Raw genomic sequence first — 26271 nt, forward strand, 5'->3', positions numbered from 1 at the left:
ATTCTTCTTCAAATGTTACTATCGAGCACACTTTCAGTGAATTACCCCCGCATGAATTGGCATACAGACTTGCGCTGCGCAACAATACATTCATTAGTATGTTACAACATTCCCATCAGACCAGCAATGCTACCAATTGTTGGATATGTGGCCGACTCCCCCCCTATCAGAAATACAAGGGAGTTCTGCCCCTCTTTCCATACCCGTTCACACACAATGGTTCCTGTGGTGTATGGTTTAGTTTAATAAATTCCTTAGATTCTGATTCCGTAGTTTACCAAGGCAATTGGGTATGGGGAAATCTGAACACTGTTCTGCACAAAGTATGTTTCCCTGACAAGGAGGGTCTTCCCAAAAGGACAGGGACCGATCTAGAAAACGAAGTATATGGATTAGGTAATTTTACACTTAACCTCATGATTCTGAATGTCGAGTCCGAAACCAAGCCAGACTTACCCTCTATGTCAGTATTACCTGTTAAAGGTGAATTATGTGTCAGAAAGAATGGTTCAGTACACCTAGGTCATAGCGAATGTACCACTGTAGTCAAATTCAGTGATAAAGGCAAGTCTACATTCAAAGCTTCCCGTCATTCCTATTTTGTTTGTGGCCATACAGCATACATACGTTTACCCCTAGATTGGGATGGTACTTGTTACATTGCATTCCTTCTGCCACCTGTTTTTCTAGCCCCACCTGACTATCATAGGAACTCCCACCTAGTACATACTAGACACAAGAGAGAACTCCCGATTGTCGATTATACTGAAACGGCATGGGAGCAATATACGGATTTCAATAAAGGTTTCTTTCCCTACTTAGGTACTGTCTCGAATAGTAAACTGATACGTAGATTGACCAGAACCCTTGAAGCAGTAGTGAATGAAACTACTTCCGCCCTAGGCAATTTAACAGAGGAACAGTCTGCTATGAGACTTGTTGTCCTTCAAAATCGTCTTGTTCTTGACGTCATCTTGGCCGATAGGGGCGGAGCTTGTAGAGTCATCGGATCGAGTTGCTGTATTTTCATTCCACAAAACGCACCTTCAGTATATAAAGCCATTACCCGTCTTCACAAAATTGCTAGTCAGATACACCAGAATCCAGGCACCTGGACTTGGTCCGGTTGGTTCTGGAGCGTGTTATCCACTTGGGGATGGAAAGTCCTATCCTTCCTAGGGATAGCCCTTCTCATAGTATTCAGTTGTTGCCTATGTCTACAATGTGGGCCGACGATATGCGGTTTGTGCGCCACATCATGTATTCCCCATTCAAGTTCAAGTTCAAATTCCCGTCAGAAAAAGGAAGAGCAAATGATGTTATATGAACACATAGATGGATTAATGAAGATTGATATATCATGAAGGGTCCGTAGGGGACAAGGAGGGAATGAGGTAATATGAATTTTTATGCTCAATTGTGTCCCCTACTACGTACCCCAACGGCTCCATGTATGTGCCTAAAGCGCATGTAAGTTCCCTCCATAACCCGCTATGAAGACGCAAATACATTTGCGTCCAACGTTAACATGTCCTCTTTCTAATCCGCCATGAATGGATCGATAATTCAGTTCCTAAGTGTGCCGTGCCACCGTCTTTACATGGTGCACTTTCATGTTTTCATGGCTCTGGCGAAGGCCCTGATTTCTGCCATCGAGCCTTTTTCCTGACTTCTGCCTCTGAAAACTGCAGCGAGGACCTGCATCTGCATCCCTGAACTTTGACTTACTCTCTACGCGGCAAGTGGTGCCCGGCTCTGCCTGACTGCCTGCCAAAACTGTATTCAGCCTTCAAGTTATCTGCTCCGCTCCTCGAAAATACATTCCTGTCTAGTAGTTTAGGTAAACATCCCCCCAGCTGCAGAGTAAAGGGCCCGGCTTTTCTATCTCCATGTACGTAATTCATAGCTCCTGTTGCCATGGTAGGCCCATAGCCCTCGCATTACACGTAGACACACATGCACGCATTAGCAGTCAGTATAGAATAGCCTCTGCCCGAGAGACCTTTTCTTTAGATAATACCGTTCTCCAAACACAAAATACCAGATATGATTTAGGAACAAGTTGATCTGACCCACCAGACTTCTGTCTCTAATCCTAGCGTTAAATGTCAAGTCCCCTTCACCCTCCAGTTCCACGTCAGTCACACGTCATGCTGCTGCGCGCGCATCTCTGCCATATATTTCTGCTGACACTGCAGGATTCTTCTAGGGATCCACCCACTTCTATGACTGAAATGCTGAAATATTTCTTCTTCTATGTGACGTTTCTGGCACCCACCTCCGTGTACACCCTTGTGCATGCCTTCTGATTACATATTGTTACGCACATGTTTCTTATCTTGTTTCTTTCAGCCGTTACGCCTTCTGAACCCATCACCACTGTAATGATATTATATATACTGCGTACTGTTAATAAATCATTGTACATGTCCATGATTCCCTTCCTGAACCCTCGTGGTGATGGATCATGCTACCTGGTTCGAACCAATTCCATTTTATGGAATAAAACCCCTTAAAACCCAGACGCCACGGACTCTGTGTCTCTTATTTTGATTGAGCTATTTTATTGAACTTTACCACATAGAAATTAGATATCAGGTAATTTAATTTACCACACATGTACAAACGGTAATGGTACAAACTTGTATGTGGCTTAATGGTGGTTGACCCTTGTCTGTGTGTTCTTGAGATCTGGTAGACTAGTGGCAATGACAACCTTGCCACAGGTGGCATGCCACTGTTGGCAATTTACTTTCATGGCTGTGTACTCATCTGATACATTGCCTGAGCCCATGGTGAGTGTAAGGTGAGTAGTATTCTCACAGGCTTCAGACCCTGTTGCCTCCTAGGACTTAACTTTCTGCAGATATTCCTGTTCGTCAAGGTATCTGTGGTCTTAATAGTCTAGTGCTTTCTTATTTATATCTGAGTCAGGCCATCTTGATTTGGTCTGGCTACTTCATGTTGATGTTGTGTTTTGTCTGTCCAAACTTGAATTTCATATTTACTGCCACACATCATTCGTAATTGAGCATATGATTTGTGTGTAGGTTATCATTTATGGATGACTGACAATGGTGTCCTTTCGAGCTATGCTTCATGCTGTTCCAGAACACACAGAGATGAACTATGGGTGCTGTAATGTCTGTCGGATTGCCCTGTGCTGCATGTTGTAAGCCGAGTAGACAGTGAGTGCACATACGTGTTGTGGTTCCATCTACTGTGCAGATGCCACAGGAGACAGTGTCACATCCATGCTCTCAGTTGCCACACAGGGGAGTTTGTGGAATTTAGGTTGTGAGGCCTAGCTGTAGGTGTGTTTAGCAAGGTTAATATTGCATGTGCTAAGCTGGCTCAAACAAGTGTAGAGGTGAGAGTGTCTGGTTTTTCCAACTTTGATATGGAGTGGAGATCCTACGTAATAGAGCCAGGACACATTTAGCTATTGTCAGAGAGTGTAAGGTATGGATTAAGTTCATGGGCAGTTCTTGTGTAGGAGACATGAAGTAGCCACATTGTCCCAATGTGAGTGGTTTTGAAAGCAGGGTTGTGAATCAGAGTATGCAAGCTCGTTACACTGGTTTAATCCAGCACAAGGTATAGTTGGAATTTGGAGATGTGATAGGGGTATATCCAGCTAGACAAATTCAGATTCTGGCAGGTGATGAGAGCTGTAGTCTGTGACACTATTGTGAGATATGACTACAACAGTGCATTTTCAATGTGTGAGGTTAGTTGTTAATGTACATAAGTCAATGGGGTTATTGGGCATGGAAGTCATATGTGGATGTGACAGGGCCACAGTGAGACAAGGTTAAACTAGTCATATGTGACAAAGTGGATAAGTGTATGTACAGGGTATACACCAGTTATGTAATTTAGGGTGCTGAATGGTGAAATGTGAGGTGTTGTATATTTGATTTTTTAATTTTTGAGGTTTTATATAGCGCGAACCAGACTCTTGCGAGTATCAGAGCACTTTACATGACAAGTAGAAATATATACAGAATATAACACGCTATAGTGAATCACGTAATAAGGAAGTGCTAGAAAATTCAAGAACAGTAAAAAAGCAGTGCGATGCTAGTGTAAAATGGCAAATATAAACAAAGGACGCATATAAGTGAAAAACAAGTAATAAAGTACAGAGGATAGATAGAGTTCATGTGGATTGAGCCATGAGGATAGCTTTGACTTCTCTTTTGAAGGAGGCAGAGGAAGGGTTCATTCTGCCAACCAAACCCCACAATTTGCCTCAACATTGTTGGGGGTATTTGCCACCCAAACCCTAGATTGGCTCAACATTGCTGGCGGTATTTGCCTCACAACCCATAATTTGCCTATACATTGCTGGGGGTATTTGCCTCACAATCCATAATTTGCCTATACATTGCAACCCAAGTTTTGACTCTGCATTGCTGGCAGTGTTAGACCTCCACTTCCCTATTTTGGCTGGACATTGCTGGGAGTATTAGCCCCCCAGGCACCCTGTGTGTCTGAATTGCTGGAACTATTGCTCCCCACCCCAATTGGCTCTATATTGCTGCAAGTATTCACCCATCTCAAATTTAACGGTAGTTTTGCCCCTGCTTTCTCTTGTATTGTCTTGTGCAGGGTAGTTATGTTATTCTGTATGGGTAGGTGTCTAACTTACCGTCTGGATGACCGCGTCGGTCGGGGCTGTAGTATTGTTCGTAGATGTAGAGTATATGGATGACATGCACGATGGGATGTATGGCGGCACCGTCTCGTTCACAGGATTCGTGTTGTAGTGCGATTTCGAGCTGAAATACTCCCCTTCCGGATGCTCTGACGTGTTAGTTGTGGCAACCGATTCGTAGTATGCATCGTACGTGGCGTTCGGAACCAGTCCTGGAAAATGCCTCCAGACAAATCTATTCTGCATATCCAGAGGCTTATCGTTTGGATAATGAAGACGGAATTGGAATGACCGAGTCGTTCGGTAAGTAAAGTAAAGGGTTTTGTTTTTGTTTTTTAAAAATTTCTTTTTTTACATTTTTAGGATTAGGGGCCAGATGTAGGTAAATCTCATTTACCGATTCTTAAATACCGAATTTTACCGATTCGGTATTCAAGAATCGGTAAATGAGATGTAGGAAAAAATTCGGTATTTTTTACCGAATCGGTAAAATTCGGAATCGGACTTTTGGAATTTACCAAATCAGTATTTACCGATTCGGTATGTCCCATTCATTCCTATGGGCCAAAAGGCCCATAGGAATGAATGGGAAATACCGATTCGGTTAATACCGAATCGGTAAATACCGATTCGGTAAATTCCGAATCGGAAAGCAAGCAAAAGTGAAACTTAAGAAAACAGCCAATCAGGTGCTACCACCCTCCCCCTCCCTACCAGGAAGTGGCTACACAGGCAGCTGCAACTAATTAGAAGCTTCTGGAGAGCCAGTTGGAGCAGAGAGAGTGGGAGCAGCAGCAGAAAGAGTTTGTGCAGTTTAAAACCTGTAAAATGGCAACCAGCAAAGACACAGAGCAGACAGAGAGGAAGAGAAAGCTGAAATTCAGCAGCATGGAGCTACAGGTCCTTGTGGAGGAGGTGGTGAAAGTGCACCACAAACTTTTTGGCAGGCAGTCCCTCACTGTGGCTGAATCTGCCAAAAGGAAGATTTGGCTAGATATCCTCGACAAAGTCAATGCTGTGGGAGTGACCACCAGATTCACAGAGGATTTGAAAAAGAGGTTGTAGGACCTGAGGAGCCTCACAAAAAAAAAATTGGCAGACCACCACAAACAGGCATCGCAAACTGGTGGAGGAAAGAACACAGCACCCCCCTCACTGACCTGGAGGAGATGGTGGCCTCAACCTTAGAGCCAGAAAGCGTCTGCGGACTGAGAGAAGTGGACAGCTCAGCCAAAGCTGCAAGTAGAAAAGGTAAGATGCATGCACAGCAATCCCCCTCACACCCTCATCCTTCCCTCACCCCTTGAAGCTAAGTGACCCCAGTCCCGGTGTGCCAGCACCAAACAGTAGCAATGCATCATGGTACATGTAGTCAGTTAATGAAAGACCATGTCATACAGCACAGCAACCACCAAGTTAGGCAAATGATTGCAGACATAATGAGGGCAGGCAACATGTACATTGTGCAATTTGAAACGATTTAATTGTAGTGGCTGTGAGACATTTGCGCTTAGCTGATATACGCTCATATGTCCACAGGTCACACATCCAGAAGGCAGTCACAGGAGACTGAAGGAACGGCACCCGAGAGGGATGAAAGTCAGGAGCCAGGTCCCAGTGCATCACAGGACACAGGTGTACCGAGCAGCTAGCCACCTTCCCAAGACCCTGAAATCACTCAAGATTTGCAGGCATCCCCACGACGTTCACAGTCCCCTCTGTTAATGACTTCACCAGATATGCCAGCATCACTGGATGTTGAAACACCACCAAGCAGGAGGCATGTCGTTCCCCCACTGACAGAAATGGAGACAGCTGGCAGTGAAATGGAGGTGGAAGACACACACACCTTGCCTGAAGATGATATCTCTGCCACACTGCAGTCCAGTGCAGAGGTTGCCCGTAGTAGCACTAGACGCCGCAGAGTCCAAGGAAGGAGTGTAGGTGCACGTGGGGAGGGGTCCAGTGTGTTCCAAGGCCTGGAGGGGAGCATGGTTAAGATCCAGAGGATGCAGGGAAAGGGCATCATGTCCTGTCAATGCCAAATGCGCAGCCTGAATAGAAATATGGAAGAAATTGGAAAGGGCATCAGGGAACTGGTGGAAGTGAACAAGAACATGGCTACAGGGATACATGAAATGACACAATCTGTGCAGCTACTGTGCACCAAACTGGACACAGAAATGGCATCAAGGCGCAGGGAGAAGCAGCGTGCACAGCAACACAACAAAGAAATGCACCGCCTGGCCACAGCCAGATCCCTGCTATGCAGGCGAAGCATAAACAGTCAGGAGGTGTTGAGCGCAAAATAGCAATCAGTTGACAAGGGGCATAGCCGGAATGACCGGTGCTCTTGAGGCGCTAATTAATGCTCAAACAGCACAAACTGCTGCTATTGATGTGCCAGAGAGTGAAGGTAGCACAAGTAGGAGCAGCATGGCAAGCCCCCTTGTTGTACAGCCAAGGAGGAGCAGCAGGCGACATGGTGAGGCAACAGGCCAAACGCCCAGCGAACACAGTGAGCCACATACATCTGGCAGTGCTAAGCGTGGACGCAAATGAACAGTTAATATTATGGGGTAGTGAACCTGGACATACACTTTTGGAAGTTCAAAGTTTGTGTTGCACATTTGTGCCTTGGATACCTGCGTAGTGACAACATTAAACTACGTTGGGTGCATAATCCACCTGTCTGTGTCTCTTTACTTACTTAAAAAAAGTTGCGTGTGATCTCTTCCCGTCTATGTCTGCCATCTGTTGGTGTTGCATGTCTAGCTGTGTGTGGCTCAGGCAGTGCTTGGTCATCATCATGGTCCTCAAAATCTGATAATTCCACTTCAGTGCCCTTCTTAACTGCAAGGTTGTGCAACATTGCACAGGCTGCAATCATTTTGCAGCAGGTCACTGGTGTGTACTGGCGTGCCCCTCCACTCTTGTGCAGGCACCGAAACCTGCTCTTCCACACTCCAAAGGTTCGCTCTACAATGTTCCGGGTCGATTTGTGTGCCCTGTTGTACCTCCTCAGGCTGGGTGTTGAAGGGTTGAGGTAGTGGGTGAGGATGAAGGACCGAAGGGCATATGCACTGTCCTATTTGTAAGAATAGAAATACATTACTCACATGCACATATACACATACAGCTGCAATATGTATCATGGGAGATTCACAAAGTGTATTACCTAGCAAGTAGCCTTCGCCAAATTCCCCCACTGTCAGCCGTGAGTAGATGCCACTGTTCTGAAAGATGTAGGAGTCGTGGGTACCCCCGGGAAACTTGGCAACTATGTCCGTGATGATAAATTTGGAATCACAGATTACCTGTACATTTATGGTGTGTGTGGATTTCCTGTTTCTATAAATGTACTCTGTGGCAGCAGGTGGGCATATTGGGATGTGGGTACCATCAATGCAGCCAATGACATTTGGAAAATGCGCCATCTGATAAAAGTCAGTCTTGGTCCTGACCAGTTCAGCGTGCGTTGCAGGGAAGCTGATGTATAAATGCATTCTCTGCAACATGGCGTCCAGAAATTTTCTGAAAAAGCGTGACAGGCTGCTCTGGGTCACCCCACCTACCGCAGCAACCACACTCTGGTAACTCCCAGACGCAAGCAGGTGTAGGCTGCACAGCACCTGCACGTGGGGTGGAATAGTGTGTGCCCTTGGGGTAGTGTGCTCCAACAGTGGTTGGAGGTCCCTGATGAGGTCCAAGATGGTGTCTGGGTCCAACCTGTACCTCTGGAGTATCTCTGCCTCTGTGAGCATGAACAAGGTGATCCTCTGTCTGTAGACCTGCTCCTGTCTCTGCCATTCCCTCTCTCCTTCCTCCAGTAGCCGTAGCCATCTCGCAATGACATAGAATGCCGCCATTGTGAAAAAAGTATTGCATTTTGGGTCCTTTTTTATAGGCTGCACCTGGTTACCACCTGATTTCAATCAAATTCGGTATTTAAGAGCTTACCTACATCTCAATATTCAATTTTACCACCAACTTATTTTGCAGCGTCTATGTACTATTGTGATCATAAGTGTGAGTGTTAGATTGATTGTCTGATTAAGAGTTGACTGTGGATCTATATGAGTGTTGAGTGTGAGATTTGAACGGCGTTTGTGGGATGTTACATTGTCAACAAACCTTTTGTATGTTTTAATCAATGATTTTTTAATGTATTAATGTCAATTTTGTAATATCAATGGACTAAATCCTAAAATTTTTAAAAAAATGAATAAAAATATTATGACTCCTTTGATGGTTGCTCTGAGGTTTTAATTGCATCCTTGGATCCATGTATAGGACCGTATATAAAAAATATTGGCAGTGTTCTCCTTTGTTCTTATTTTTTCCTGGTGCACTGAGGGCCAGGGATTCCTGTGCTGCTCTGACCGGGCCCAGCCGCTGACCTCCACCTGTTTGCCAAGGAGGACGCAGCAGGGGACTGGAGTGCCCGCCCCCGCACCAACATCATCTGGGCATCGCCGCTGCTGGGGCCGCATAGGTGGAGCGCTCCTCGTGGCGCCCTGGTCTCATCGTTGCCGCGCACTGTGGCCCCCTTACGATTTGGTGGATGCCCCGGGTGTTGGGCATTCCGCCACTGCACCAACACCACAACTTTGGCCTCTGTAGGTGTGCTGCTCTTCGTGGTGCCCCACCCTCAACACTGCAAGGTGCTGTGGCCCTTCTGTGCTCCGGGGGGACCTGTAACCCCCAGGTCCCTCCTGCTTCGACGCCCGGTGACTGGTGGTCCCTTCCCAGCCTGGGTTGGGTTGGCCCCTCGTGGACTGTGGTACGCCCGGCGCCATTCCCGCTCTCTGGATGCTGGGACCTGGGACGGTATCTGGAGCCGGGCGGAGATGTGGATTCTGTGTTGGTTGCCTGTATGGCCGCATCCTCCTCAAACTTCGCCTCCGCAACCGCTGAGGCTTGGGCCTCCGTCTTTGGACTGCATGTTTGGTACCTGCCAGATACTCCTCTTGCTTATCCCATCTGTCCGCCACTGTGGCAACTCTGCTGGCCCCTCCGTCATTTTCTCCTAGAGGGTCTTCTGCCGTCTTCACTGCTCAGGTGGTCTCTCCGCAGCGTCTGGCGGCCTTTGAGTGTGGGGATCCCGGCTGAACCCTCACAGCATCATACTGTTAGCGGCCGGCGGCTAAAGACTGCTGATCTGGTTTGACTGCCTCCTGCCCCGCGTGGGTCTCTCTTCTTCTAACTGGCCCCCTCATCATGGGGAAAACAGATCCTAAGCAGCCCAAGATGACATTCGACCCCCGGAGGTCCGCTAGGCAGGACGTTGCTGGATCTGAAGGTGCCGGCTCTGCTGCCACCATGGACCCCCCCCCCCGAATCGAGAGGATGACCTCAAGGCTATCATGCTGGATGTTAAATTTACATTTGACTGGTATCGCAGCTCAGTTGGACCAACTCTCTGCCCGCCTGGACACGGTTGAGGCCTGTGTGGACTCCCACGACAATCGGTTGCTCCACGTCGAATCCAGGGTGTCAGACGCTGAGGATGCGGCCACCCAGGACTATCAGAAACTACTCAAGATAGACAAGATCCTGGTGGTAATCCGGGGAAAAAATGAGGATTTGGAGGCCTGCTCCCGCCGGAGTAACCTCCGCATCACAGGACTTCCGGAGTCCACCAACATTTCCGGGATGGAGGACTTTGTGGAGCAGTTGGCCAGGGAGCTCTTCGGCGACATCCTCTCTCCGGTGTTCATCGTCGAGCGGGCACACCGGTCTCTAGGTCCGTGTCCTTGTCCCGGGCTTCCCCATGCCGCATTATTGCCAAAATTCTGAATTAAAGGGACAGGGATGCCATTTCTCGTGCTGTACGAGACAGGGGCACCATCAACCACTAAGGCAACACACTCTCTTTTTACCCGGACTACACCCTCACTGTTCAGGCTGCCCGAAGAGAATTTCTCCCTGCCAAGCGCATCCTCCAGAAGCATGAAGTGTCATACTCCCTAGCCTATCCTGCAAAACTAAGAGTCCGTCAGGGCGCCCAGGCACTTGTCTTTCCTGATCTGGGAGCTGCCCGTGCTTTCGCCAAGAAACTGGATAAGGAGGCCCACTCCTCCCCTCCTAAATCTCAGCTTCATGACGCTGACCACCTCCGTGACAATGATTGACTGTGCAGTCCTTATTGTTTTTCTTTTCTGAGTGATTCCTGAACTGATTTAAGCTTGGCCACCCTGCTTCATAGCTGGGGTGTTCGCCTAGCCCTGCCATGCCCCCATGGGAGGATTCCTTTTTCTCCTGATGATCCTCCCTTTCCCAGTTGTGGGTCCCTGGGGTGGGGCGGGTGGGTTGCTCAGCCTATTTGGGGGGTGGGAGTGGGTGTGGGATTGGAGGGTTTCTTTGTCTGGGTTGGTTGAGTTGGGACGGGGTGGGGGGGTTCTCCTTGGGGTTTCTTGCTCCTTTATTGGGTCGGTGGCTTTATTTTGCCACTCTTTGCTTGCTATGTATGTTTTGTTTTCACAAGTCCTAATCTCGACACTGCACTGTGCTCCACGCCTCGTTTCGACTCGAGTCTACTGTTATCCACATTTTATGCTTACTTTGCTCCTCTGATCCTTCTCCCTGCTTGCTGGGTGTACACACCGGTTTGGGGCACAAGGGGTGCTGTCTCTGCTCTTCGGCGTGCGCTGCACCTCAGAGAAACTTCTGTCTGTTTGACGTTTTTGCATTCCCTACCGAATTGCCACTCTGGGGGACGTCCCCGATGTACTCACTACACCCGCCTGCGGCACCCTCACCAGTTCCACATCTTGCTACGACTGGGACAACATTCTCATGACTCACCCTGTATGCTGGACTTTGAATGTCCGGGGTCTGAACGATTACTGTAAGGCTAGATTGGTTCGCTCCCACTTACAGCGACACAAAGTTGACATTTGCCTTCTACAAGAGACGCACCTGATGCCAAACTCCCTCACTAGACTCCAGGCACATTACTGGGGGGAATCCCACTCCTCTACCTACTCTTCTTACGCAAGGGGCGTCTTTATTTTTTTTTGTTTACTTTTTTATTATTTCAAGAAAATGAAGCAGTCGTTTACATAGGAAATCAGTATAGCACCACACTTCATTATTACACATTTCATGAATTAGCACAAAGGTACAGTTTTGCCATCTTTCATCATTTAAAATCAAACCCCGTCCAGCCACCCACAGCCTCTTCATCCGAATCTGAGTCATCCTCTTCTCTATCTGACGGTGGATCACAAATATCCCCCCTGTACGCATTCCATGTCCCCCAGATTTTAGTCCATTTTTTATTACTAAATACCGCCCTTTCGGCTATCATGGCTTCATCCATGTCCCTCTCCCACGCTATAAGAGATGGTACCTCTGCCCCACCCCACTTTTGTGCTATGTTCCTCTTGGCAATGATTAATCCAAGCGCAACCCAACTCTGCCCATGTCGTGTGAGATCATTTGGCTCCCATATATTCAACAGGCATCGTCGTGGTTCAGGCGTGAGCGACATCCCTTTTGATTGTGATATAGTGCGCAGTACTTGTGTCCAGTATGCTGCTATTCTAGGATAGTCCCACTTTGCATGAAAAAACGTTCCTTCTTCTCCGCAGCCACGGAGACAGAAGGGGTGTTCTATTCTTCCCATCTTGTGCAGAGCGCGTCTGGTGTAGTATGATCGGTGCAAAATTCGGAGCTGCACAAGCCTGAGGCGTGAGGGTATGCCCACCGCCCTTGGGGACGCCAATGCTTCTTGCCATTCTGAGTCATCAATATCGCCTATGTCATGAGACCATTTAGCTCCCAGGGGTCCCGTTGGGTCGGGCAGGTTATTCACTAATTTGCGGTATATAAAAGAGGTGACCTTCTTCGGCATGTATTTAGTTAGCAGCCTATCCTCAATAGGGGATGCCTCCGGGACTTCGGAGCCGATTGGCAGTGCCGACATCAGGGCATGTCTAACCTGCATTTATCTAAATAATTCGGAGGGAGCCAATTCGTAAAGTTGTTGTAGACGCACAAATGACACTATTTCACCTCCCCGCCACATATCACCCACCGTTGATATTCCTATATCATCCCATTGATCGAAGCCTTTGCTGTTTCGAAGCCTGCCTAGTCTTTTCATGTCCCGTAGTGGAGTAAGCTGGGTCATTACCCCCCGCCATCCTAATTTGGCCTGAGCGGTATGCCATAACGTCAGAGTGTGGTGCAATGGACCAAACATTGATGATGCCAGTTTCTTGTCATAGAGGGGAGAAAGCACACCCCTCGTGCCAAGCTGCGTTCTGTCTGCCTTGAATGCTGGATCTGATTGCGGGACATGCAACCATTGGTTAATCACTTTCAGCTGCGCTGCCCAGTAATAGAGTTGAACATCAGGGTGCGCTATTCTCCCATCATACCATCCTCGCACCAATTTGGCTTGTGCGATACGTGCTGGCCTATTAACCCATAGGAGGCTAGAAACCTGCGCTTAGATAGCCTTAAAATAGGTTGGCAGTACTTGGTATGGCGTATTCTCTAAAACATATAAGAAGCGAGGTAAGGCCATCATTTTAAAAAGCCCTGCCTTTCCTAATAATGTTAGCGGCAATGTCCCCTAGTGACGCACATCTCGCCTGAGACGATCCAGTGGCGGCTGTAGGTTCCTGTTAAAAAATTCCCCGGAATCGGCGGTTACGTAGATACCCAAGTACTTAAACGTACTTCCCGCAATCTTAAGCGGGCTACTATCAGGAAGATGTGGCAGGGGCCGTGCTGCACATAGAGTATAGATTTAGACTAATTTATGGTATACCCGGAAGCTGTACCATAAACCGTACATACATTCAGGAGCGTCAGTATGGAGCGCCTCGGTGTGGTCAGATACAACAGGATATCGTCGGCGTAGAGGGACACTCGGTCCTCCCAACTTTCTGTCCATTTGAGGCCTCGTATCATCGGTTCCCATCGTATCCATGCCACCAAAGGCTCCAACGCCAGTGCAAAATGTAGCGGCGACAGTGGGCAGCCCTGGCGCGTGCCCCTCGCTAGCGAAAAGTGACCATTGGCAGTGACATGTGCCATCGGATTGGTGTATAGGAGCCTAACCCAGGAGCAAAATTTTGGTCCAAACCCCAGGTGCCGTAACACTGCGAATAGAAAGGGCCATTTGACCATATCAAACGCCATGTGTGTGTCCAGTGAGGGCACCACCGCCAGCTCCTCCACATAGACCGTGTGAGCAAGTCCCCCATGTAGTCTCCTCAGATTAAGGGCCGTGCTTCTGCCTGGCATGAAGCCCGATTGATCTGGGTGTATGAGTGCTGACAAGTGCGGTGTGAGCCGACCTGCCAACAATTTTGCTAGGATTTTGGCATCTGCATTTATCAGGGAGATAGGCCGGTACGAAGTACACTTATCCGCAGGCTTCCCAGGTTTTAAAATAGCCACTATTGTTGCTGTGCGTTGGTCTGGTAGGAGTTAGCCCACCTTCAGACTATCGACGAACATATTTAACAAGTGAGGTGTAGTGGATTCTGCAGTTTTTTTATAAAACTCAACCAGTATGCCGTTCGGACCTACCGCTTTGCCCGACTGCAACGCTCCGATGGCCGCTTGCAGCTCGTCGACCGTTAGATCACTCTCCATATCTCTTTTGCCGCTTCCGGAGTTAGTTTGGGCATGTTGAGGTCTTGTACATAAGTTAGCATTAGCGCCTCCTCTATGGACATTTCCGAATCTGGTGAGTAAATGGTTTGAAAGTGTTGCGCCAGTGTGCCTACTATTGTGTGTGGGTCAGTTGTGACCCGACCCCCTTCTGTGCAGAGCTGCGCAATCCACCTATCACCTTTTTCTCTCCTATCTAGCCACGGCAATAACTTCCCAGCTTTATCGCCGATGTCGTATACTTTGTGTCGCGTTGCCTGTAGCTGTCATCTGGTCAATTCTGTGAGGTGTTCTTTGTGTCGCTGCTGCTTTAGTCAGAGGTTGTGGGATGTGTCAGGGGTGGGTTCATTAGCGTGTTGGGCTTCTGCAGTGTGCAATTCGGACTCTAGATTCTGCAATTCTAGCTGCCCCTCCCTTTTATGTGCTGTAATGGAGGCGATGGCTTGACCCCTGATAACTGTCTTAAACGCCTCCCAGAGGGTGGTCGGTGAGGTAACGGAACCCATATTTTCTTGAAAGTACTGGTGTGTTCCTTGTTTTAGCGCCCTTCTAATTTTTGCGACCTGCAAATAACCCGGGCGTATCGGGTAAATCCGGCGCCTCTTCTGTTGGTGGTAGGTGTACCTAAGCAATATTGGGGAATGGTCGGAAATGCCCCAGGGCCTGATTTCTATAGTCTCTACATTTTTAAGGCTACCCAGCGAACCCAAGAAATAATCTATCCTTGTCAGACCATTGTGGACCCCTGAGTGATACGTGAATTGTCGTTCTGTTGGGTGGTGTCTTCTCCACATATGTATAAGGCCTATGGCATCCAGAAAGCTCCCCAAGCGTGACCCTCCAGATGCACCAGTCCTGATAGGGAATCTATCTAAGGTTTCATTCAGAGTTGCATTAAAATCCCCTCCAATAATGAGCTCCCCCTCCGGCAGTCCGAGCAAGAACTCACTGAGGTCTGGTAAGGCCACTGCGTGCAACGCTGGGGGGATGTAAACAGACACTATGCTTAGGGGTCGTCCCTTCCACTGCGTAATTATGGCGGCAAATCTCCCCGAGCCATCAGACCTAACATCATGTATTATTAATGGGAATTGTTTCTTCAGCAGTATGCCCACCCCCCTGGACCCTGACATGAATTCCGAATGAGCCACCATTTTGTATCCCCATCTGTCCATCGCTTTACTGGACGTGCCAGTAAGATGTGTCTCTTGCAGCAACACTACTGCCGGGCCACCCCTTTTAATGCATTGTAGAACTAAGTCACGTTTGATCTTATCACCAAGACCCCTTACATTCCATGTGAGTAGGGAGAGAGTGGGCACCATAATACAAGGATCTACAGTTGATTCAACCTGCGCTGCGCCTTTCTGTTTCATGCCCAACATGACCTTGAAAACAATTGAGATGTTCCTCAGTGCGTGCTATGACTTCATAACTAACAGTGTACATAATCATGTAATAACCATCTTATGAAAAAACTTGAAACAAACCCTTCCTCCCCACCCCCCTCCCTGCCTCCCTGCCAAGCGGACCCAGAACTGCCCGCCTCCCCAACTCAGCAGAGTGCTTAGAACCCAATCCCTTAACCATTACTTGCGCGTTTGGGAGCGGGAAGTCCAAGGAAGACCACATCTTCCCCAAGCCCCAGAGTCCTTATTCAGCGATAGCTCCATTGTTGATATATTACCGAGGAGGGCCTCATTCTCCGTATTCCTGATGCAATTGGTCATCCTCGCTCTCTTCTTGCACAGTGTCCGCAAGATCGTCCTCCCTCCCAAGACGTAATATGTGATGTCATCAGCAGTGCATTGCGGGTGCGCGAGTTATAGTTAGCTGAACTAACTATAACGAGGGAATTTAAATGGTTTTGTATGAGAGAAATGGCCAGCTAACTATAACATGGGTGAAACCTATGGTTTTTCCAGTGAATTTCTAAGGTTTTTTACCCCCTTCCGCGCTCATGACGAGCTGTGCTCGTCATGAGTTGCACCGCTCGCACGTTCATGACGAGCTCAGCTCGTCATGTAACGCGCTATTTTAAAAATGTCAGCGCACAGCGGGAAAACCGCTAGCGCTGATGCGGTTAAATGCTAATTCCTAACTATAACGTGTGTGAAACCTATGGTTTTTTCAGTGAATTTCTAAGGTTTTTTAAATGCTTATTCCTAACTATAACGTGGCTGAAACCTATGGTTTTTTTCAGTGAATTTCTAAAGTTTTTTAAATGCTAATTCCTGACTAAAACGTGCCTGAAACCTATGTTTTTTTCAGTGAATATATAAATGCACTGGAAAACTAAACACCCACTTCCTTTACAAAGAAATGGAAAGTTTGCATCTCTACAACCTCTCTAATTTTTCAAGCTTTTCATCTTCCACTCAATCTACACATCATCCACACATACACACATCTAATTGCTGCATTCCTTAGCTGTGATTATAAACTATTCTTCTATTTTATATTCATATTCAAAGTGCAAGCCCTATATCAAGCCTTTTTGTTGTAACTACTGTTCCAGGAATTCTGCTCATACACAGAACTGTGCATAAAGACTTAGGACCTCAGTGAATTACGGTGTTCCAAAACCCACCTTACTACACAAACAACCTACCAGACTAGCAATCAGTGACTCATTGGTTCTTCGCCTTAGAGCAGTGTTTCCCAAACTGTGGTCCGCGTACCCCCATGAGTCCCTCACACATTCCCAGGGGGTCCGCAGGCAGCAGTTTTAAAAGCACTGCAAAGTATCTTGTTTAATTAGCAGTTTTCAAAGAACAATAAAAATGTCAAGATAACAACAGTGATTTATTTCCCTGCTGGAGAGACATGAGAGTTTTGTCCAGTGACAGCTGTGACTGAACTAATGTAACATAGAGGGTTAATATGCCTACTGCAAAGAAGTGTACCATACATTTTAAAAAACAGTATTTGATATGCATCAGTCAGTGGGTTACTGCTTTTGTCACACAGATTCTTTTGTTACACTGTAGTTCATAAGTGACAATCGTAATCTAGCACAGTGACCAAAAAACTGTCATCAAACAACTGCTTGCAAACTGCAAGGTACAAGTTAGTGACATGCTTTTTTTCAGTCTTTCAGTATCCTGATGCTTCTAAAAAGGTTTCTTTGGGTGGAAATACATTTTTATTGTTAAAGTCAATGCTAACTACTGTGTTATGTTCTGAATCCTGAGTTTGCGCTTCTCCAGACCAGCACTCCTTAAGTTTGCGCTTCTCCAGACCAGCCTCCTTGGCTTAACAACACACTCTACTACTGCAGAAATGCAAGGCTGCACCATATTTACAAGAATATGGTGCAGCCCTGCGTTTCCCCTGCATTGGCGCTACATTTAATAGGGGAAGATTGTTTATGTGCAGGAAGGTCCCCCTTCCTGCACATAAACAATATTGAAATGTCATTTTGTCACTTCTATGTGTACTGCTTAATGCATCACACATGGAAGTCACAAAATGTCTTTTTTTTTTAAAGATTGTTTATGTGCAGGAAGGGTTGCCTTCCTGAACATAAACAATCCAAGGCGTTTTACAAAAACGAGGAGAAATGAAGCATTTCTCATTGTTTCGCCAAGTTAAGACCAGGTTTTCCCTGGCCTTAATTTTGGCGCTGCCTCCCATTTACGCTGCTCTTGTAAACAGGCAGCAGCGTCAAAATCAATGGGTGTCGCAGAGGAAACCCCCACCACAACACGCACTGCCCACCACTTTCACGCTAAGCATTGTGTCAAAGGGAGTCTTATTTACAAGGGACCGTTAAGCCACGTTAAGTGGCTTAACGTTGCCTTGTAAATAAGGCAAAGCCCCTAGCGCCACAGAAAACTCTCAGACAGTGATGTTCCCATGGTGATAGGGGCTTGTAAATATGCCACTTAAATCATTAGTAATTTGAGTATTTGTTTTGTGTTCACATATGTGTTAATTCTTTCCGAATTACGTTTTTAATGTTTGAAATTTAAATCCTACAAATTGCTTGGGGGTCCCCAGCTTCCAGTGGTGACTCTATGGGGGGTCCTCAGGAGTCAAAAGTTTGGGAACCACTGCCCTACAAAAAAACCACCAATGACTAGTCAACCCAGAACATGCCACTTAGATTACATGAAGTAACGTGGATAACAATAGCACTCTTTCATTATAGTCTTACACCAGTCCAATACAAGATGTAAATAAAGAAACGTGCAACTTTGAACTGTTTATTTCTAACGCCAAAATCTCATGCACAGTACCTTAGATTATACCACCAAACATATTATCACAAACAAGGTTGTCAGCATTGTTACTATTCTATATGATACAAACGGAAAAAGCATCATATAATACTAAAGGTAAACAAATTTAAAATATACCTACATTTCACCCTCCCTACCTTGTAGATTAGTTTATAACTACAGAAAGTCTCATAGGATTACATGATCAGACCCATACCTCTGGTACTCAGCAGTAATAGATCACATTCAGTGCTCCACAAACTATCAAGTTATGAATGTTCTCCAACTGTGTGTAACTTTGCCTCCACAATGCATTATGAAAAGCGCAAGTATCAAAGGTGGACACAACTACATATGTATTATGTTATGTTATGTTATGTTATGTTATGTTAATGTCATTTATTTTGCGCACAGATGCTCCAGCTAAGAAGCGTCCTGGTGCATGGAAAAGGTGAACGTAACGCAACGCTAAAAAAAACAGAAAGAGAATAAGATGGATTAAAACAGATGGGTTTTCACGGCCCTATGGAATGCTAGTAGATCCTCTAGCAAACGGATTTCTAAAGGGAGGGAGTTCCAGAGAGCCGTAGCTCTCACACGAAAAGAACGACCGCCCATCCGGCTAAGCCTGAAACGCGGGCCAACCACAAGGGATTGCCCACGAGATCTGAGGGAGCGAGTCGGGACATAGGCGGATACGAGATTATTGAGAATCTCAGGAGCCGATCCTTTTAAGATTTTGAAGACAAGGCTAAGGGCCTTAAAATGAATTCGACTTTAAATCGGTAACCAATGTAGGGACCGCAGAGTGTTGGAAGTGGGACAAGACCTTGGCAGACCCACCACTGCTCTTGCAGCCGCGTTTTGAACGCGCTGCAAGCGAACGATCTCAGATTGGTTTACTCCCAGCAGGAGCGAGCTAGCATAGTCCAGCCGGGAGATAATCGTCGCTTGGATAACCAACTGTCTTGTCGGAGCATCAAAAAATTTGAGCACCGGCCTTAGCCCACGCAGGACACCAAAACAGCATGCCGCCACTCTCTTAGTGTGGGTAGTGAAGCAGAGGGTGTGGTCTAACCACACTCCCAGGTTTCTAAGTTCCATCACTGGTACAGGGGCCGGCCCTAACTCAGGAGGCCACCAACTGTCCCCCCAGCGATCCGCTCCCCTCCCAACGATCATTATGGCTCGAACTTCCGAGGATCATTCTGAACAGACACAGTATTCAAGATAACTTTGATGTTCCATGCTCTCACTATACACACAAAAGTAGGGAGGCACTTTGCAAATCTAGCATACCAAATTATTCTCATATAAAACAAAATACTCAGCCTTCTCTAAACAATATCACAAATATGTGTCACGTGCAAAGCAGAGCAGGAAAGCAAAAATAGCGTGTAAGCTTCTAATAAACTTATGCTAACTTAACGGTGTGTGAGTGCAAGCCTCAGCCCCACGGCACCCTTTCTTCATCAAAGCATGTGATATAAACGTGGCCCACTTACAAACGCACACTCCAAGACTAAAAACCAGAGTCAAGTTCACATTTCCAAAAAAAAGTTATTCGCTCTTTGATAGAAAGCAGTAGCTAAAAAATAAAGAATACGCAGAAAAATGAGAGTCTTAATCCAACAGCGTGTAAGCACAGTATGTAGCAACAGCCTCCAACAGGAAGTCATTGTTCTCATCTGAAAACATTTCAGCCATCCAATTCAATAGTGAGAATGAACATACATGTTCCTCAACGACCGGAGCCTCTATCACCATCGGAGGAAAACTCGGGTCATCTTCAATGTAACTGCGTGCCAAGAACTCAAGCGCCGCTGACAAAAACATTCCAACGTCCCATTATTCCATGTGTCGCTGCTAAGGTCATAATCCCGCCGCCAGAACAGAGCACGTCATGAACCACTAAAGGACTCATCAACTGGTCGTAATCCGGGTTAGGAGACACCGTTCTGCAGAGACACAAATCCAGGGCGCAGTCGAAATCACAGCTCAGGCAATGGAAGACAGGCTGAACACATGTGAAAAAGGAGAATCGAAACGATAATCCATAAACTGCACTCAACGTTGCAAGAGGCAGCGCGCCATAGTAACTAAGCATTCGGTTGCGGACCAGCAACAACTGAGAAATATTGTCGTCTGCTGCAAGATGTGCATCCATTTTTAAGTAAACAAATGAATACAAGCACACTGGCAACTAATGTGACCATTAAGCATAATTTACCAAAGATGCTGCAAAAAATGCAATGAAAAAACACCGACAAGACACCAAATATACTTTCTACAGAAGTCACAAGACCAATTCTTATAATTTAAAAAAGCAAGCTAACCCCCTACTCGAGGACACATTAAAGATAGTCTAAATTAACTACCTAAAATTCCACGGCACGTCTGTATTTAACAAAGCATACACTTCTGTGCAGGTGTTTGCTAAATGAAGGACAAATGTTTCTCTAGCAGATGTAAGAACGACCTCTTTTTGAGACAATAGCGCTCTTATACGACTCATTTGGTTGACTTTGCTTTCAAGGTCGAAATCGACAGCCAGATGGAAACATCCAGCTTCCCATGCAGAGGAGTTAACACAACTTTTTTTTAATCAAACCACACGCTCAGTTACCGTAATCATGTAAGCATTGCCTAACATCGCACAATAAGACACACACCTGAATCGGATCTCCAATAAGTGACCACTTCTAACTATTCTCATAGCTCGCCCTGTGCTCTCAATTGACAGTGAGAGAGTGATCGCACCATAGTTTCTACTGCCAATCATTCTCAGCATACGCTACGAATACGATAAAACAGCGATAATTTTAACACCGGTCCTTGATAATATGCCCCGAATTTCGTAACGCGCCCTGTATCGCAAAATGCCATGCAGGGCACGGAATGAAGCGGCATATTATGAACAACATAAAGCGATACATTATCGCCGCTTTTATCGACAGAAAACTGCCGATAAAGCGGCAATAATGGGCTTGATAATAGGCCCTTGTAAATTCCCATGGCAGCCCAGGTTCTGGTGTTAACCTGGGCTGCTATGGAAATTCACAAGGGCATATTATCAAGACCATTATTGCCGCTTTATCTGCAGTTTCCTGCCGATAAAAGCGGCAATAATGTATCGCCTTATGTTGTTGATAATATGGCCTGAAATTCGTTTTATTAATTTAATTGTTTACATACCTACAATCATCTAGATTCTGTTGTTTATCACCCCCCACCCTGCCCCTCCCCCGCTCTGCCTGTCTCACCGCAACTCCCTCCAGGGGCCGCGTCTGCGCTTGATAATACGCCCTTGTTAATTCCCATAGAAGCCTATGTTAACACCAGAACATTGGCTTCTATGGGAATTAACAAGGGCGTATTATCAAGACCATTTTCGCCGTTTTATCGGCAGTTTCCTTCCCATAAAACGTCAATAATTTTAACACCGGTCCTTGATAATATGCCCGTCAGTGCCATATTATCAGTAAAGGGCGATACATTATTGCCGCTTTTATCGGCAGGAAACTCCTGATAAAGCGGCGATAATGGGCTTGATAATAGGCCCTTGTAAATTCCTATAGCAGCCCAGGTTCTAGTGTTAACCTGGGCTTCTATTGCAATTCACAAGGATATATTATCAAGCCCATTATCGCCGCTTTATCGGCAGTTTCCTGACGATAAAAGTGACGATAATGTATCGCCTTTTGTTGATAATATGTACCATTGCTCTTTTTTTTTTTTTTTACCAGTAAACTTAGGTGCATATTATCAAGGACCGGTGTTAAAATTATCGCCGTTTTATTGGCAGGAAACTTCCGCTAAAACAGCGATAATGAGCTTCATAATACGGCCTTGTTATTTCCCATAGAAGCCCATGTTAACACCAGAACATAGGCTTTTATGGGAATTAACAAGGACGTATTATCAAGCCCACCCTCCCAACATTAATAAAAGAACTCCAGACAATGCAGGTACCCGGAGCTGGAAGGTCATTTTACATAATACTGCCCCAGAAAGATGGCGTTCCCCGCGACGTGTACGGGGAGAGAGGGAGGGAGAGCTCAAAACATTTTTTTTTTTTTCAAAAGACCCGAGGGGTGCCGCTCCCCTAGACTGCGGGGAGTAGGACCGTAACCCCCCCCCCCGCATACTTCAAAATAAAACCAGAGGAGTGCTGTTCCCCAGTGCTCGGAGCACCTTACAAGCCCCCATTATGCAGAAAAATTGCCCCCGTAATTTGCCCCCCGGGACCTAATGAATAAAACGGACTTCTACTTTTTTTCACCTTTTCCTAAGTACTGCACAAGTACCCCGCCATTCTTTATTTTAAAAAAAATAAAAATTGAGCCTAAAGATCCAAGTACCACCCCCTGACCAAGAGTATAGGCTCAGAATGTTTCTACCCTGCCCCCTTTCCTTATTTCTCAACTTTGTTTTACTGGTTTCTTGTGACTCTGCTCTCCCGACAAATAACATGGCTGCCAACACTTCCTGGTTTGGAGTATTGACAGCCAATCAGCATGCAGCTCCTGCTCGTAATTGTAGGTATTTACATGCGCGTATGCCGCAATTTTTCTTTAAATGAAATAAAATAAAAAATAGAACCCCTGAGCAAGCCTAGAGGGTCAGAATGTCTCTACCCTACCCCCTTCCCTTATTTCTCAACTTTGTTTTACTGTTTTCTTGTGACTCGGTTCTAGCGAGGCACAACATGGCCGCCAACACTTCCAGGTTTCGAGTGTTGACAGACAGTCCACAGCCAATCAGCATGCAGCTCACGCTCGTAATTGAACAGATTTCAGTATGCGTACTGAACTCCAACTCTAGACATCGCTATGATTTTACTTGCAATTATCTCAGATACTACTGAATGGATTTACACCATTTAACAAAAAGCACAATCTGCGAACCGAACTCTACCTCTCTGCCAAATTTGGTGTAATTCCGTTCAGCCGTTCGAGCTGTAGCCCTGGCTAAAGGTCCCTATGGAAAATTGCATAGGGAAAACACGTTTTGGGACCACCTTTTTTCTCGGCCACCACTTGACGAATCACCCCCAAACTATCAGGGAAGGAGCGGAACCGAGCAGGTCATTTTCTTGGAGAAATTCACGAAGATTCGTCCACCGGCGCCAAAGTTATTCCAAATAGAATGTGGTGGATTTCCTATGGAAACTAGGTCCTAACTATAACTACCTACTGGCGACCGCCAGTAGGTAATATATATACACGTGATCAAGGCTTGTCACCGAAACGCGTTGTGTGGAATAAACCTGGAAGCATTATTTTTGGTCTTTGCCTGTTCTTCCTGAGAGCGCATTGAACATTGTTTACTCTGTGGAATATTGGAATTTACCAGCATGCGCCAACCTTCTCGGGTCCCAGTACCTTGGAAGGAGCTATCTGGAATGAATATATATATATATATTACCTACTGGCAGTCGCCAGTAGGTAGTTATAGTTAGGATTGATTTCCATAGGGAAATCGTTACATTCTATTGGGAATAACTTTGGCGCCGGTGGACGAATCTGCATGAACTTTTCCTCAACTTTGCCTTGCGGCGCTCCGCTCCTTCCCTGAAAGTCTGGGGGGCATTTGTCAAGCGGGGGCCGAGATAAAAGGGGGGTCCCAAAACGTGTTTTCCCCATGTTAATTTCCATAGGGCGGTCGAACTCACTTTCAGCTCGAACGGCTGAATGGATTTTCACCAAACTTGGCAAAATTGTAGGGACTGGTAGCCCGATGTGCCTTTGCTATGTCTCAAGATATGTGCTCCAGAGGATTTTGAGTAGTTTAGGTTCAAAAAAATATATATATCTATAAGCGCGCCCCGGTACGCGTACCGGGGAGCGCACCGGGCGCGCTACGCGACTTGCGCACGGAAAGCTGATTGGCTCTCGGGTGTCTGTAAACATTCGAAACAGTCCGCAGTAGCCGCCATCTTGTGTCTCGGTAGGATCGAGATACAAGAGGTGGCAAAAAACAAGGGGGGAAATGACCAAAAGGGGGCAGGGTAGACCCACCCTGACCCCCTAGGTTTGATGTGGGGGCCATAAAAGGGTCCCGCGGGACAACATTTTTTAAATTTCTTTCCGATATTTCACGGGGGGAGCGCCCGGTACGCGCACCGGGGAGCGTACTTTGGTGAAAAATAGTGAAAATAGTAGTGTAAAAAAATCATTTTGAGTGATTAGAGGTAGGGTAGCTCTGAAAAGAGCTTTTAGGTTCTGTGGCTGTTTTAGGTACCTACAAGTACGTCCCATAGACAACCACACGCACACAACCCCACACCCCCACAGCCACACACTCCCCACACATACCTCACACACGTACACCTCCACCCACACCCAAACACCCCACACCCCCACACCGACACCGTACACATCTACACCCACACCCACACACCCCACACACCCACACACACACATCATCCCTCCCCAACACACACACACACACACACACACACACACACACAGATACCTCAGAGACACACCCCACACATCCCACACACACACCTCCCTCCCCCCCACACACACACACCTCACAGACACACCCACACATCCCACACATACACACACATCCTACACACATATCCCCCACACTCACACACCTCCCACACACACCTCACACACCCACACCCCCACCTACACTCAAACACCCCACACACCCACACACACACCTTACACACCTACACCGCCACCCACACCCACATACCCCACACACCTACACACACCTATATACCTCACCCCCCCAGACACACACACACACACTTCACAGAGACACCCCTGCATCCCCCCCACCTCCCCCCCTCACACATGGGGAAAACTCAGTAAAACAGTAAAATAATAATTTAAAGTGCTTAGAGGTAGGGTAGCTCTGAATAGAGTTGTTGTGTTGTGTGGGTGATTTAAGTACCAACATGTAGGTACCAATGCAGAGTCTTAAATTCAATGTACATCTTTTTTTCTGTAGATGTCTTGCATGTTGTTACAGAAGTTATTGTGGTATATGGAATCCATATTATAGTCTGTCAGGAAAGCATAAAGAACATGGAGGCAGGAGATGAAAAAGAGATGTTAAATACACATTGGAGATAATATCGTGGAGAAAGGAAGTAACTATGAGCAAAATTACTATGCAACATAAAAAAGTTGCATAGTATACTATAAGTCTGAATTTACATTATAATCAATTTGGTACTAGTTTATGAATTACATATAAAAATGAATAATGTCTTGAACAATTTTTGGTTATTAAATATAAATTAATTTTTCTGATTCTTTTTCCAAATTTAACAGAACTTCTAACAACACATTGTCGGAAATATCCTCATTTTCAATCAGTGAATCTACTGCTTCTACACATTGAACTAATTCATAGTCCCGTGATTCATCCATGAAATCTAAGTCATCATTGTCTTCAATAACTTTTTCAGCGTTGTTCTCCAGAACAATTTTGAAGGAAATATTCTGCTCTCCTTCCATTTTCTTGCTGTAATTTGCATAAAAAATAAATATATCAGTAGAGATAGGGCACTGTTGGGTTTAAGTTCAGACAGGTAGTTTTGATTTTTTAACAGTGAAGTTATCTTTGGGCAGTGTATGGTATCAGGCTGAAAGTAGAAATATAAAAAAGTGTATATCATAAAGCCTAAGTAAATTCATAATTATAGAAGACAAGCCTAACTCCATCCATAACTATAACAGAGAAGCCTATCTCAATCTATAACTATTACAGAGGGATAGTATATAACTATCA

This window comes from Lissotriton helveticus, chromosome 4_1 (assembly GCF_964261635.1).
Source record: "Lissotriton helveticus chromosome 4_1, aLisHel1.1, whole genome shotgun sequence".
Classification (NCBI taxonomy): Eukaryota; Metazoa; Chordata; class Amphibia; order Caudata; family Salamandridae; genus Lissotriton; species Lissotriton helveticus.